General features: G+C 39.4%; 1 protein-coding gene and 1 non-coding gene across 2 annotated transcripts in view; one reads left to right on the forward strand and one right to left on the reverse strand.

Annotated features, from left to right (window-relative positions):
* Positions 1 to 13,226, reverse strand: part of LOC130840278 (myomegalin-like) — a 39,686-nt gene extending 26,460 nt beyond the window's left edge. Inside the window, exon 1 of the mRNA XM_057715635.1 lies at positions 12,998 to 13,226. The gene's annotated coding sequence lies outside the window, so the exon portion shown is untranslated. The remainder of the gene's footprint in view (positions 1 to 12,997) is intronic.
* A 1,014-nt stretch (positions 13,227 to 14,240) lies between these two features.
* TRNAE-UUC (transfer RNA glutamic acid (anticodon UUC)) lies at positions 14,241 to 14,312 on the forward strand. The gene has a single exon. It is a non-coding gene; the product is annotated as a tRNA-Glu (tRNA).
* Positions 14,313 to 14,849: the final 537 nt, after the last annotated feature.

Consider the following 14,849-nt stretch of genomic DNA (forward strand, 5'->3'; position numbering starts at 1 on the left):
CAGAATCAATTAATGAAATAAGGAAGAAGAGGAGAAAGAGTAAATAAAATCATTTAACCTGCCCCAGACACAGACTCCGTGGTTCCAGAGATGATGTAGTCACATCACCCAACCAGAAGTGTTTATGAGCCTTAATTCTTCTGGTCTGAACACGGGCGTTCCCTAGAGGGGCTCACAGTTAAGAGGGTAACAGTGCCTTTTGTGTTCCAAGGGTAGAGGGAACAGCTGAGCACCCCTATCTTCTTGACTTAGAGAAGAGGGAGTGCTCCTGGAGGGACAAGGAGGAGGGAGGACATCCCATAAAAAACGAAACAAAATCGTGCTTTTCTAAGTTCATCAGTGAAAGGTAACACTTTCATATTTAGCCATATTCAAGTACCTTTATTATTGAAACCTTGATGTTTTCTTTACATTGATTCACATTTTTTTCTTACTCACATGTATTATCTACTTTTTGTTTGCTAAGTCATTTAATATATTTCTTATGTTTATCTTCAAGTCCCTGCATAATAGTACAGCACCTAGGCCACCTGGGGGTTGTCTTGCGTGACTAAATTTTTCTTTTGATTATATGTCAATTTTTTTGCTTCACTGTGCCTCCTGTAACTTTTTTAATATGCGCCAGACAGTGTGTTTGACAGTGTAGAGAGAGAAGCAAACATTTACTCCCAGGACATATCCATTTTTCTATCAGGTCTCTAGTGTGGAGCGCTGAGTCAATCTAATGTGTCTGTTCTGAGCTGGGTTGGTTTTGTTTAATTAATTAGGTTCAGTTTTCCACTGGCTTCAAATGTTTTTGAGTAGGATTAGAAATTTTTTTTCAGCCGGATTTGGGATCTGAGTAATAGAGAGACTCCAGACATTTTTAAAAATGCATTTCAGCCCAGCAACCAGCTTCTCTGAACAATGAGAGAGATATTTCTCCTTTACAGCCTGGCTTTTCACGTTCTGGCTCATAACAGAGTTCCTTTTTGCTGTCAGCTTTCTGCACTCTGCTGCTTCATCCTGCTGCTATTTTGCTAGTCTTTAGAGGATCCAACGTATGTGAATGTAAACTCACAATTTCATTTAAAAAGTAAAACATGAGTATTATAAATGTGTGTATATGTATTTGTATGCTATGTGTCCATATTAATAGATAGCGTTAAAAAATAACTCAGAGACAATTATCAGTACATAATTCACTCTCATATATGAAGGAGAACTGTTGATCTTCAAATAAAGCACCCCTCCCCCCCCAAATATATTAAAACAAAATAGGTAAGAGGGGAGAAAAGAAAACACAACCAGGGAATGATGGATCTCTCCCTCTTCCCTTTCTTTTTTTCATAAGCTGATATTCTGGAATCTCTTAAAGAACAGTCTGAGTAGTCTGCCTTGGGAACAATTTCACTGGGTCATGGGAGAAACCAATGTCAGAGATTTGGGGGTTTTCGGATAGCATTGAAAGCTTGTGAAAATTTGGGCATGACAAGCTATGTCTGCCAGTGTCCATCCACTGGAACCCCTGTTTTAGTCAAACCAGGTTTGTGCCATTTTTCCTCTTCAAAATTTTTAACCTGCCAGAGTTTGGTCAAAATTCTACTTCTAATGGAGCCAATCTGACTATGAGAGCCTCTGTCTCTTTTTTATACATAATAATGAGTAGGATGTTACTGCAGGATAATGGTTCTGTACCAACATTTATACACATGAATATTAGTGGAAGAACTTTGAGTAAAATCACAAATAAGAAATTTGGAATCTACTTCATACCCAAATTTGCAGTTAGCAGAGGCCTAAAAAGGAGAATAAGTCTCAAGAATCAGTGTGGTCCACCTTAGCTAACAAGGTAAACTTTTTAATTGACTGATTAATTTTTAAGTCCTTAGTTCAAAAAAAGTAAGATAGCTTTTGTGTAGCTGGCCAGTCAACAGTAAAGGTAATTTCACTATTATGGACTATTCTAGGTAACACGTTTATGCTAATCTGTAGAGTATCTAAAGCTTGATTTTATTTATTTGAACCAAAGTCAGTGATACGTTATAGGTCATGTGTTCTAATTTAAGAACAATGAGCCAGAGTAGAAATCCTCATATATCACAAACTGGTGAAATTCGGAGTCTCAGATCATATCTTTAGCATGTTAGATTCTTAATAATATATAAATAAATGCTTTTTTTTCCTGTTGTTAGAATGGCCAGATGACAATGGTCTGGGTAGCATTTTGGTTTGGTGAGCATAGAAAAGTCCTTTCATTACTCAAAATGATAACAACAGCAGCAACTTCAGGGACATGCGTAGAAAAGTCACAAAATAATTATCTATGAAAACTGAAAGAGGCCAAATACTCTCTGAACTTATAAACATAAAGAGTAACATTTAGCTTTTTAAAAAATACTTAATTTCTCTTATTTTCAATTTATAAAATGATTGTTAGTATCCATAAACCAACCTAGACAGTACATCTTTTGAATTTTTAGAGACCTAGTTTGTCTATATTCTCTGGAAGAAAACAAATTATACTACTTTGTTTCCTTAGAAAATTTATATTTCTGCAATGGTAAAGTCTCCTAAAGTGACTGAGCATTCTAAAAGAACTAATTGTAGAAAGTAACATCATTTAAAGTAGAAAAGAAGCAATGATATTTATTTAACATGCTTCTCAGTGAGGAAAAGAAAAAGAAATAATTAAGCAATGTTAGGTTTTTGGAGAAGACTTGTTGAAAATCTGGGTAATTCTATGATACCCTTTCAGTTCAGCAGGACCTGCTCAGGACATATCTTTTGCATTACTGTCATTAAATTCTATCCATTAAAAAAATCCATTTAAATGTTTGTCTTTTTTAAATAAAAGGATGGATTAGCTTATAGTTCTCAATTATTAATTCTTGGCTTATATAATTGTCAAAAGCCCTTATTTTGTTGACTCAATTGCCTCATTGCAATGACATAAATATCTTTTTCCTTTTTTTCTCTAGCCTGATTTAAACAATTGTGAAATTATTCTATTATTTAGGAATTTCAGTATACTAAGAATGAAGACTATTAGTTACCAGAAATTCACTTTTCTTTCTGTTGTAAGATCCCCTTTATGTAGAGCAATTTATTAAAGTCAAGAGTTCTTAGGGGTGAATCATTGTGTATTGAGATCACCCTTGTTATAGACATTGCACTTTTGCAAATATTGACAGCTCTTGGACCCTTAGGATTTATCTAGTATTCAATGGATAAGATGTGAACAACTTCTCTACACTGTAGACTCAAATACCAGGAAATACCAAAAACCTTAGGACAAGCAAAGAGCCAATCAAAAAAGACTCAGACTAGATTAGCTGTCATCTACAACCTAACAGAAAATGGGTCCCTGTGAACCACCATCCAACAGAGATTATCTCCAGCTGTTAATGTCACAAAAATCAAAACCAGAATTCCACTTTGGTACCACTGATGGAAGAAAATAATTGACAATGCACAACTTGATGCTGTGAAATCCGTCTAGGGAGTGGATTCGTGATCTCCGAAGGAAAAGAATATCTCCTTGGGATCAGTAACAAGCCACTGCTCAGGTTTAAATTACAGAATAACAGTTTATTAGGAAGAAAGTATGACAGCTTCTGGCACTGACACCAGAAGGGGGTGGAGAGACCCGAGAAGGGGTCTTACATGAGCACGTTATATACCTTCGGAGCAGAGTTAAGTACAGTCCCCACCTTAGGATTGATTGTTTCTATAGAAACGATCGTGATATTCAAAGAATTTCGTTACTCAGTGATCTCATGACGTCCCAGGTAACCCCCACCCGAGAGTCATAAGAATCCCGTCTTAAAGAATGAGTGAGTTTAAGTCACGTTTTTCTAGTTCTTCCACCCCTCCCCCGGCCAAGTCTGCCCCTGGAACTCTCATAATGAGAGAGAAAAAAGATTTGTCCAAGAATTATACGTAGTGTGTAAAAGTCAAAGTGCTCAGTTTTCTGCTCCTGAGGTACTAGAGAAGAACCAAGGGAACATGAGCCAATAGCACCAACAGTCCATGTCTGCACAGGTGACTGTGAGGTGCAGGACTCTATTGGCTACAATGATGTGTCTCACATGGGTGAAATTTTTGTGGAAATAGCCCCCCAAACTGTTCAGGGAATAATAGAGTCACTGTGATGGTTAATTGTATGTCAACATGACTAGGCCACATACCTAGATATTTAGTCAATCATTTATACTAGATGTTTCTTTGAAGGTATTTTAGATGAGATTAATGTTTAAATTAGTAGACTTTGAATAAAGTAGATTGCCCTCCATAATGTGGGTGGGCTTCATCCAATCAGTTGTAGGCCTTAATAAAAAAAGACTGACCTTCTTGAAGGAAGAGAGAATTTTGTCAGCAGATCACTTTTGGACTCAAACTGTAGCACTTCTGTGGGTCACTGGCCTGCCATCCTACCCTACAAGGGTAAAACCTCCATAATTGGGCAAGCCAATTCCTTAAGGCATGGCACAAAGCCATTAAAGAGGCCACTCTGGCCAGTCTTCTCTGGTTGACTAGGTCACCACAGAAATAAATCACAACTATACAAAACATCTTAGAAGTTTAGCTGAAGAGCAGATGCAGAGATATCCTACTGCTCAACGCCCACTGTGTCATCTGTTGTATCTCTCCTCTTAGTTAGGTAATGGGAACACCCCCCTTATTAGAATATCATAGATAGATGTATAGAAAGTTTGTTGTGCTAGCAAGAGTATGAGGAAAAGGATTCTCTGAGGTAGAAAAATAAATTTAACTATAAATTCGTACCCACTCCCATGGAAGGCAACCGTACAGGGTTTATGACTTAAATTAAAAAACATATACTGTAACCACTACGACAGAGCAATGGCACTTCCAGGACTCTATCCTATAGAGAGAGTTGTACAAGTGGCAAAAGACAAGTGTACAAAAATGATGACTGCAGCATTATTTGTAATCATATAATCATGAAATCAACCCACTTAAAAAACAACATGTAAAGGGTACAAACAAAGGTACATAGGAAGAAATGCCTTCATCAAAAAAAGGCAGAGAATAATAACAATGATCATGACTCTATTGATAACATTATTGATTGAGCAACTGCTAAATCCAGTCACATATGGCCGGTAAGGTACCACTTATACAGCTGAAGAAAAATGAAGTACAGGAAATCTGTTAATAGCCCGCAGAAGAGAAAGATGATTTCATCCAGAACCAATGCTCTCGAACACACGTTACATCAGACCACTCTTGTTCCTTGTTTGTAGATAAGGCGTGTATCTCAACTGTACATTTCTCCCCAACAGATCTTCTGGGAGGATGTGAGATGACAAGAAGTGGCCATTAGGTGACAGGAAGGTAAGTGAGCAATCCACTGACACCAGCAATCCACTGAGCAATTCTAAAAGATCTACACCTTCCCTCTGGTATGATGGAACGACCAACCTTCGGGTAACAGCAGAAAGTACTTGCGCCACAGAGATATAGTCAACTTCCCATTTTCATTGTAATAAACAGTGATCTCTCATTTAACACAAATGGATTCCACCCACTTTCTGCAATATGACTAGGCAGGCTCCAAAGCCTCAAAAAACTAGAGAGTTTAGATCCACAAATTAAGTTGTCACATTTGAAGCCAGTGTGTTGGGTGATTCTGAAACCAGGGCACCTGAATGGTCTTCCCCTGCCTTGCTCCTCACCAGCTTCAGAAGCCAGCATCCCTCTCCACAGATGCCCAGGCAGGGAATCCTCCCCACCCCACCACCAGCCAAGTGGGACCCAAGTGAAGCTTAACACGCAATGAGCTCAGTTAGGACTTGTTGAACTAATGCATTTTGAGAGTCTGAACATAAAAATAGACAATGGCTAGATGGTATAAAAATACAGAACTCTGACCCACAACCTGTAGTCACCTGCCCAGAAAACCAATACTTTCTAACAATAAACCCCCAGAAAGCCAGCCTATTATAAGTCAGATTTGTAGGAAGTCAGACTGTTATCTTTAGTAACAATCCAGGAAGTTAAATAATAACTTCTGAAATAATTGGCTTCAAAATGGCCAGGACTTCATTAATAACTGACAGTTTCCCTAATTTTTGTCCCCGTTGCAACTTAGGACCAACTAGAGAAACCAAATATGCACCCCCAACCAGTCATACAGGATGCCTGGCTTCTAGTTAGTCCACCTACAGCTTCTCCTACAGCCTCTCCATGCTGACAGCCTCCAATCACGGCACACCTGAAGCCTTCCCCTTTTTCCAGTATAAAGCTTTCCTCCTCCTCCACCTGCCTTTGAGACTCTGCTAAAATGGAAGGAACCGTGGCTGACTCCCTTGTGATAGCAAGCTCTGAAGAAACAGCTTTTGCTTTTCTCATTTAGTTGGCCTTTGTTTATTTCCATACATTTAACCTTTAAGCTTTTAGTCCTTTGAAGCACTCTGAGAGCAGAAATAGAAGAAAGGTTTTTCAAAAAAAGGAGAGTTTTATTTTAAAGGGCTCTATTTTGGTCATTGATTTTGAAGTGTGCAATCCCACAGGCAGGACAATGGAGGGGCCTAAAGGGCACCATCTGTGCCACTTGAGCTCCAAGCGCTCAACTCATTTGCATCCAGTCTCAGTGGGATGAGGAATGGGGTCAGTGGGTGGGTGTAGGGAAAGGGTCAGGGCCAAAAGGGAACCTTCAGGAGGAGGAAAAGAAGCAGGGGAGGCATGGTCAAGAACAACAAGACCTCCTATGGGGCTTACACAGAGGCCCAGGCCACATCCTGAGAGAAGAGAATTGTTTTTATTCTGTATCAGAATGGGGAGGGATAAATGGAGAAAGAGGACCTGAAAGAGAGAATGTGCAAGAACCTGTAGTTGTTTAAGAACAAAGCAGGAAAAACATTGTGGATGTTTTCACATCAAAAACATTAAAGGACAGGGAGTGGTCAAGACGCTCAAGGAACTCAGGATAAGAATGGATGAACACAGTGAGAAGTTTAACAAAGTGTTACAAAATATAAAGAAGAATGAAACAGAGCTGAAGAATAACTGAAATAAAAATACACTAGAAGCAATCAACAGCAGATTAGATGATATAGGGGAATAGGTCAGCAAACTGAAAGACAGAGCAGTGGAAACCATTCAAGCTGAACAGAAAAAGGAAAAATAAATTTTTTCAAATGAGGACAGTTTAAGAGACTTCTGAGACAACATCAAGCATGCTAACATTCGCATTATAGGCGTCCCAGAATGAGAAGAGAGAGACAAAGGGACCAAGCAGATATTTGAAGACATAATAGCTGAAAACTTCCCTAACCTGGGAGATGAAACAGACATTCAGGTTCAGGAAGCACAGAGAGTCCCAAACAGGATCAACCCAAAGAGGAGCACACAAAGACACGTTATTAAAATGGCAAAAATTAAAGATAAAGAGAGAATATTAAAAACAGCAAGGGGAAAACAACAAGTTACGTATAAGGGAACTCCCATAAGGCTATCAGCTGACTTTTCAGCAGAAACTCTGCAGGCCAGAAGGCTGTGGCATGATATATGTAAAGTGATGAATGGGAAAAACTTGCTACCCCACAAGGCTCTCATTCATATTTGAAGGAGAGATCAAAAGTTTTACAGACAAGCAAAAGTTAAAATAATTCAGCACCACAAAACCAGCTTTACAAGAAATGTTAAAGGAACTTTTCTAGGTGGAAAAGAAAAGGCCACAACTAGAAATATAAAAATTATGAAAGGAAAAATCTCATTGGAAAAGGTAAATATACAGTAAAGGTAGTAGATCCACTACTTACAAAGCTAGTAGGAAGGTTAAAAGACAAAAGTAGTAAAATCATCTATATCCACAATAAGTAGTTAAGGGATATACAAAAAGGTGTAAAATATGACGTCAAAAACAGTAATTGTGGGAGGAGGGGAGTAAAAGTTCAGGGTTGTTAAAATGAGTTTGAACTTAAGAGATCAGCAACTTAAAATAATCGCACAGAGATACAGATATAGATAAAGATTGCTATATATAAACCTCATGATAATCACAAAAATCTGTAACAGATATACACACATTGTTATTTTAAATGATATTTGATATATGTAAAATAAGTAAATTCAGTTAAAATCTATTTTAGCACTGTAAACTGAATTGTTTCAGAAGCAACATCACCCAAAACTCAATGAGTATTCACAGAATCCAGGTTGTGGTCTTTAATATCATTGTCCACAAAATGAGGCAGACTTCCTAAAGTAATGACTACTTCCAGGAATGGTGCAGGGGAATTACAAGGTGAGCATGGGAAAGGTTGGACCAGAAAGTAATGATTTATTAACAAACTATTAGGATCTTTTCAAAAACACACAGCCACTTGAAGGAACCCCCACTGGCATAAATTGTGATAATCTGAAAGTGAAAAGGAACTGTAATTTTTGTGCAGGAGTCAGTATACTATAGCCTACTGGCCAAATCTGGCTTACAGCCTGCTTTTGTAAATAGTTTTTTTTGGAACATAGCCAGGCCTATTTATATATGCATTATGTATGGCTGTTTTTGTGTTATAATGGCAGAGTTGAGCAGTTGTAACAGAGACCATATGGCCTGCAAAGCCTAAAATATTTACTATCTGGTACTTTACAGGAAAAAGTTTGCTGACCACAGTGCAGTAGATTAAAAAACTGAATTAATATTGGAGTCCATAAATGATAATCAAAGAGATGAAGTCATCTGCCTGCTGAAGTACTTAGGTTCAATGATCATGATGTCTGTAAATACCTAAAAATGATTCCACAAATACGTATAATTAAGTAAATGAAAACCATTCTGATTTCTGTCTCCATAGATTAGTGTTGATTGTTTTGAAATTCACATAAATGAATATACTTTTTTGTGTGTGTCTGGCTTTTTATTTTTCATGCAACATAATGTTTTTAATGTGTCTGTGTTTTTGAATGTATTATTTTGGTGTTGTTCATGAAGGTTATTCCTGTGTATGTCCATATCACTGTTGATGGATAATTGAGTTATTTCTAGTTTTGGCTACTGTTAAAAAAGCTGCTATGAATATGCTTGTACAATTCCTTTCTGTAGACATGCATTCATTCTCCTTGAGTATATACTTTGTAGCAGAATTGCTATTTAACTTTATTAGAAACTGCCAAAACAGTTTTCCAAAATGACTCTGTGATATTACCTTCTCAACAGCAGCAAGATATGTCATTCCATGTTCTTGTCAGCATTTGCTGTTCTCTGTCTTTAAAGTTTTACTCATTCTTATGGGTGCATAAAGGTATCTCGTGGTTTTAATTTGTGTTTACCTAATAAGTAATGATATTGAGCATCTTTTCTTATGTCTTTTGCCCATTTATAAATTCTCTTTTGTAAAGAAAGTCTACTGCAGTATTTTGCTCATTTTCAAATGGCTTAGTTTTTATTATTATTTCTACAAGTTCTCTATACATTTAACACTTGAGTCATTTTCAGTTAAGAATATTGCAAATATCTTCTCTCAGTCTGTGGCTTGCCTTTTTACTTTATGGTGATTTTGGATGAACAGAAGTTTTTAATTTTGATGAAATCTAATTTCTTTATTTTTTCTTTTATTGTTAAGGCATCTTACTCTAAGACATCTCTCCCAATCCACGATTGTGAATATATTTTCCTATATTTTCTTCTAGAAGCTTTAATATTTTAATTTTCAGCTTTTAAATATATGGTTCATCTCCCAACCTCAGCACAATATTTAACCACTATAGAATCCATGGCTTGCCTGAAGACCACCAACCCAGACGCCCAGAAGTTTTTATAACCTTTGATGTAAGAACATTCACAACAGTTTCCCGCTCTGCTCTTTGATAACTACAGATCCTTGTACTTCCATCTCTTACTCTTTCTTTTGCCCTCTCTTTCCGCTTCTCATCCCTACAGATAAGAAAACCAGAAAAACCTAAAACTGAGAAGAAAGACCTGGTCAATCTGTGCTTAACAGCACAGGTCTGGTTTGTAAAATTGATTCAGCCCTTGTGTGGCCTTGGACAGGTAACAAACTTTATGTGCTTCAATTCTTTCTTCTGTAAAACGATAGGAGTATTAGGAGTAGTAGACTTTATTGAAAGGACTATTAGGAGTAGTCTACTTTATTCTGCCACTGTTAGCTGTGCCTGAATTTAGTAGCTACTTGATCAATAATGTTATAGTCAGTAGAATCATCATCCTCATTGTCATTATACTCTGCATTATTTTTGAAAAACACTGTGCTGATATTTTGCACCTTAAATCAGTTTTGCTTCTTCTAGAAATTATTGTAAATGGAATCATGGAGTATGAATGCCATTGTGTTCTACATAATGGCTCTGAGTTTTATTAATGTTGTTGAGTATATCAAAAGTTCATTACTTTTTTAAATTGCTGAATAGTATTCCATTGCATGGATATACCACAATTTGTTTACCAGCCATCCTAATAACGGACATTTGGGTTGTTTCAAGTTTTGGCTACTGTGAATAAAAATGCTATGAACATTCTTGCTACAATTTTTTTGTACAGACATGTGTTTTCATTTCTCTTTGAAGAATATCTAGGTGAAGTGTTTCTGGGAACAAAAGGACATTTATGTAAATTTATGTTTAAATGTATAAAAAACTATCAAACCAAAGTGGTTATAACATTTCACATTCCCACTAAAAATATATGAGAATTCTGCTTTGTCCATATCTTCACCAAGATTTGATGTTTTCAGACTTTATAATTTTAGCCCTGCTGCTGAGTGGAGTGGTATCTCAGTGTAGTTTTAATATCTATTTCCCTGACATCTAATGATATTGAACACTTTTTTTTATGTGCTTACTGGCCATTAGTATATCTTCCTCTCTGAAGTGTGTTTAGGCTTTTGCCTTTTTTAAAAAAAATGGGGTGTCAGTTTTTTATACTGAATTGTAGTAGTTCATTATATATTCTGGAGACATAGTCTTTGTCAGATATCTTTTCCAACTATTTTCTTCCAATCTGTGTCTTGCCTTTTCACTTACTTAATGGTATATTTTCATGAGAAGATTTTTTAATGCTTTAAAAGTCATTGATTTTAGTCATTAAATTAGGCTTTAAAGCCTAATTTACCATTGTATTTTTTTAAATAAATTTAGTTATTTATGTATTGGCTGTGCTGGGTCTTTGCTGCTGCATAAGGGCTTTCTCTAGTTGCTATGAGCCGGGGTTACTCTTCATTGTGGTGCGCGGGCTCCTCATTGCCGTGGCTTTTCTTGTTACAGAGTACAGGCTCTAGGCGTGCGGGCTTCAGTAGCTGCTGCACATGGGCTCAATAGTTGTGGCTCACGGGCTCTAGAGTGCAGGCTGAATAGTTTGTGGCGCTCTGGGCTTAGTTGCTACGCGGCATGTGGAATCTTCCTGGAGCAGGGATCGAACCCATGTTCCCTGCATTGGCAGGTGGATTCTTAACCACTGCGCCACCTAGGAAGCCCCACCATTTTTTTTTTACTTATTTTTTTCAGTGTCATATTTAGAAAACCTTTGCTTACTATCAGGTCATGAGAATATTCTCATGTATTTTCTTACAAAACGTTATAGTTTTAGTTTGTATGGTTTGATCTATGATCCAATTCAAATTAGCTTTTGTGTGTATTTTGAGGTAGGGGTTGCAGGTGTTTTCACTACATAGATATCTAGTTGTTTCGGCACTATTTATTGAGATGATATTCCTTTCCCCAATGAATTGCTCTAGTGTCTTTAAAAAAAAATAATCTGACCATATAAGATGGGTCTGTTTTAGGTGTCTCAATTCAGTTCTATTTATCTGTACATGTATTCTTTTGCCACTCCCATACTATCTTGTTTGTAGTAATAAACAGCTTGATAGTAAATCTTAAAGTCTCCCAGGTTTGACTTTTTCACACAGCTCAATAGATTTTAAAATGTGTATATACTGAAGTAGCCACCATGCAAATCAAGATATGCGGTCACTAAATCCCTCTCATTTAATTGTAGGAACATGCCTTCACATATTGTAGTGACCCGTTAGCCAAAGATCCTCTATTGCAGCCTCCAGAGAAAATTCGCCAGTTACCTTCAGAGATGATTGAGAGACAAAATATCTGCAACATTCGACAATGAATCTAGATTTTTCTTGAAAGAAAAAAAAAAGTTCATTTTCCTTATGGCAATGAATACAATGTTTGATTTGCAATTTTCCATTTTTTGCAGGGAGAGTCCCCTGAAGAGTCCCTACCCTAACTTACTAAGCTGATTGTTGAGTATGGGGTTGCAAATTAAAGGCTGAAGTAGAATTTACTTCTATAGAAAAGATGATGGGGAGATGCTGAGAAAAGGCTTAGGGAAGAGTAAGCTGGAACTAGAAAGTTGATATTAGGATCCTGCAGTGATTGTCAGATTTTGTAGAAAGAGGAGTTAGATTCTACCTATCCAGAGAGGGGAAAATGTTGGTAGAAAAAACCCCTAATATTTAAAGGCATTTTATTAGGCCTTGTCATTTATATATCATCTTTCCTTTTCGTTTTTGTAAAATTGGCATAAAGCGGGCCTCATGTGTTTGTTATATAACTTCCGGAATGTGTATTTCCATTTAAAACTATTAAAATTAAAATATTCATCGTGAAAGTCCTAGATTTATTTTAAGTTCCACCAACAATGCATTTAAAACAAAGTGGGCCCAACCTAAGGGGCCAACCTACCTGGCTGAAGTGCTGTTCCTGTGTGTCTGTCGTAGTTGCTTTCCCTAGCGTGTTGGTTTTCATATTTCCCCCACAACTCAAAGTCATCGTTCAAAACCTGCCATAAACCGTTTCCATTGCTAAAAGATTTTAAAGTACTCCAAGTAAGTGCATTAAAAAAACAGATGTATCTGTTGCATCCTTGGAATCCATTAAAAGCCAAGGGAGAGACGTTCATGTGCTACAAGTTCAAGTGCTGCCCAGTTGGGGAGGAAGAGGGGCTGCTTACTCACTGGTCGCCCCGCCAAGGTTGTCTGCTTCGGCTCCAACCGCTCAAGGGAACTCAACTCACCTTCAGCAGCGCCGGGAGGACCCGGTCCCTGAGGACGCCGACTTCATCTTCAGGGTGCGTTTAAGATGAGGAAATCACCTAGGATTTCTTCTTTTCCCTTCATCTATTTCCACCTCTCCCACCGTCTCTTCAAGACTGTTTTTGGATCCTGACGGGACAGGACTTAAAGGAGAGGCTGCCCTCCTCCTACCGGTCTCTTCCTGCCCGGACGTTACTGCCCGCGGGGTCAGCACGAGAGGAGCCGGGAGGGCAGCGGGTGCCCGAGAACCACCAAGTCGCCGCCTGCGCCCGCGCGCCCCGCGGCCCTGCGCCTCGCGGGCTCCCAGCGAATGGAACCAAAGCCGCGGAAGCGTCTCCGCCGGCGCCGCGCGACGTGTGGGGCTCCCGACCCCGCGAGAGGGGCCGCGCCGAGGCGCCGGGCCTGCACCCGGGCCTCCAGGACAGGCCGGGACAGGCCGACTTTGACCCGCGGAGCCCAGAAAAGTCTCACCTGCGGCCCAGCCCCGCGCACCCGAGGTTAAAGGTCTCACACCCCAAGTCTTAGCAGACCGAGGGTCGCGAGTTGAATCAGTCTCCACGCCGTTATCAGGAGGGTCGAGGGCCAAAATCAGACCGAGAAAAAGATTGTGTGGATGCAAGTGCGCAATTAACCAGAGAGGAAAACCGATTTCTTAACCGATTAGGTTGTGGATTGTGAAAGAAAGACCGGCATTGCGTTTTTCGGCGTGAGCATACGAAGAATGGAGCTGCCCTCAACTAAGGTAAGAAAACTGCAGGTGCAGCAGGTTGTATGGGGAAGATCCGGAATTCAGTTCAGGGTCTCGGAGCCTGGCTCGAAAGCATTTTCCATCCACGCCGTCTCCGTTCCTGCATCCGCTTGAGTCCTTTTGGACGATGGCGATGCCGGGTCTGGGTGCGCGGCCCCTTCTCACCCCGGGCACATTCCCTCCCGCCTGCTCCCGGCCCCGGCAGCCTTCTCTCCCCATGCGGCCGCCTCGCAAAGGCGCATCACCAGGCCAGTTCTGAGGTGCGGCCGGGATGAGGCAACTCGCTCGGGACTTGCGGACCCGGTGGGGTTCGCGGGCGCTCGGTGCGTCACCTGCGAGCTCCTCTTCTGGAGGAAGCAGGGAGGGAAAGGGTTTCTGGAACGACGGGTGACCCTCAGAGAGATCCAGGGCATCTCAGAGCAAAAGGAAAAGGTCACTGTAGTCAGAAGCAAGAAGAATAGATGTTTGTGCACACTTCCCTGGTGGTCTAGTGGCTAGGATTCGGCGCTTTCACCGCCGCGGCCCGGGTTCGATTCCCGGTCAGGGAAGGCGGCCTTGCTCTTACTACTAGGTTTGGCATTTTCTAACTGCTATCATTAGTTTTTTTCCACGACTGGAGGAGACCTGGGGTTAACTATTTATAAAGGATACATTCCAGAAAGTGGAACTGCTAGGTGAAACGTAGTATGAATTTAAAACTCACATATGCACCGACCACCAACGTATAAATACCAGTTACATGCCCCAAATTGTATGAGACTTTTCTCCCCCACATTCAAAACCAAAACTAGAAATTATCAGTATTTTAGATATGATTTTGAATTTTATTTACCATCAGTCTCTTCATCATCAATTTCCCTATGGGATTTTAAGTCTGTATGAGACAGACTAAAGGAACTGCCTAGTATTTGAGCCAATTTGAATTCAAGACTCTTTCTATGTTCTCTTCTGTTTTGGTGTTCACCCTTTTTTTCCAGGTAAGATAAGTTGCAATAAAAAATGTAAGCCTGGCCTTTTTGCTTGCAGTGGTCTCACCGGTTTTAAATTTTGTGGATATAGAGCTGTAGCTTGGATAGTTTCATGGG

Source organism: Hippopotamus amphibius, chromosome 1, assembly GCF_030028045.1.
Source record: "Hippopotamus amphibius kiboko isolate mHipAmp2 chromosome 1, mHipAmp2.hap2, whole genome shotgun sequence".
Classification (NCBI taxonomy): domain Eukaryota; kingdom Metazoa; phylum Chordata; class Mammalia; order Artiodactyla; family Hippopotamidae; genus Hippopotamus; species Hippopotamus amphibius.